Source organism: Lepidothrix coronata, unplaced genomic scaffold (genome assembly GCF_001604755.1).
Source record: "Lepidothrix coronata isolate B3197 unplaced genomic scaffold, Lepidothrix_coronata-1.0 Scaffold170, whole genome shotgun sequence".
NCBI lineage: Eukaryota > Metazoa > Chordata > Aves > Passeriformes > Pipridae > Lepidothrix > Lepidothrix coronata.
The window spans coordinates 1,758,154-1,759,415 of NW_016690350.1; the positions used below are offsets into that span (position 1 = coordinate 1,758,154).

At 39.1% G+C, this 1,262-nt stretch overlaps 1 protein-coding gene across 9 annotated transcripts in view; it reads left to right on the forward strand.

Moving 5' to 3' along the window:
- Nucleotides 1-1,262, forward strand: part of CHL1 (cell adhesion molecule L1 like) — a 145,539-nt gene that overhangs the window by 53,798 nt on the left and 90,479 nt on the right. The window lies entirely within an intron of this gene.

The window sequence follows — 1,262 nt, forward strand, 5'->3', positions numbered from 1 at the left end:
GGGCTTGGAGCAACCTGGGCTAGTGGAAGGTGTCCCTGCCCATGGCAGGGGGTGGCACTGGATGAGCTTTAAGGTCCCTTCCAACCCAAACCATTCTGTAATTCTGTACCAAACTTGATCGTTGTCATGAAAAGTCAGAATAAATGGATTTAAATAAAAGATACATATTTTATTTGTGTTAATGGGAAAATCTCATGTTAAGAAGTTCATGTGAAACAGGTGAAGAGAAGGATGGAAGGATGAGGATGGAAAGTAATTCACTGCTTAATGTTGGTTGAAACTGGAGAGGACAGAAAAATTCAGCTAAAAAGAAAAGAGTAGGGTAATTTTCCCATAAGTATTAAAATGGGAATCCAGGTTGACATCCCATCCTGTAAATCCCAGCTTTCTTCTTCTCCAGCATGTTCTGTGGCAGCCAGGACACACAAAGTTCTCATTTTATCAGATCTGAGGCAGAGGGACAAAATCCTTGAGCATGTTTTGGGGTGAAAATATGCTGGGAAAAATGGTCATTTCTGTCAAAGTATATTATCCATGTTGCAGTCGAGTGTCAATACATGTTACTCATGTATGAAATTGTGTGGGAGATGGTGTAAGTTTTCTTTCTATCTGTTTTTGGGTGATTGAACAGAAGAAATGTGATTTATTTTACCAAGTTTCTGTGATGGCCTTATTTGCCCTGAGCATGGGAAAGAAGGGGAATATTCTCTTTATCAGTCATAGACTCAAATTTAATTTTAAATATTGATCATTTTGCTCTGCCAAAATGTTTTGTTTCCCTGTCTGGCTCCACCCTAAATGCCAGTCTGGAGCAGGTCTGTGTGTGTCCCACAGGTGTGGGTTTGCAGAGCTGAACCAGCATTTTCCTTCACGTGCTACAGGCAGAACAGTTTTGCCTCAGGTAAATCCTTTCTCTGGGAAAACCCATCAATGACCCCTCAGGGCCGGGCTCTCCAGGTGGAGCAGAGATGTTTGCTGGGAAAATTGGACTAAATTTTCATGCCTGTGTCAACTGAAAGAAAATTAGCCAGGAAAAATAGTTCTGTTCTGTAAGGCAGGGGGAAAACAAACAACCTGCAGAGCAGAGAAACAGTTGGTTTCTCTCTTTTTTGCTTGTTTATTTTTTGTTATTTTTGTTGTTTCTTTTCTGTTTGTATTTTTTATGTGTTTTGTTCCTTTTTTGGTATCTTTTCATCTTTATTGTATCCTTTTTATATCCTTTAACTTTTTGTATTTCTGCATCTTTTTGTATCTTAATCTTT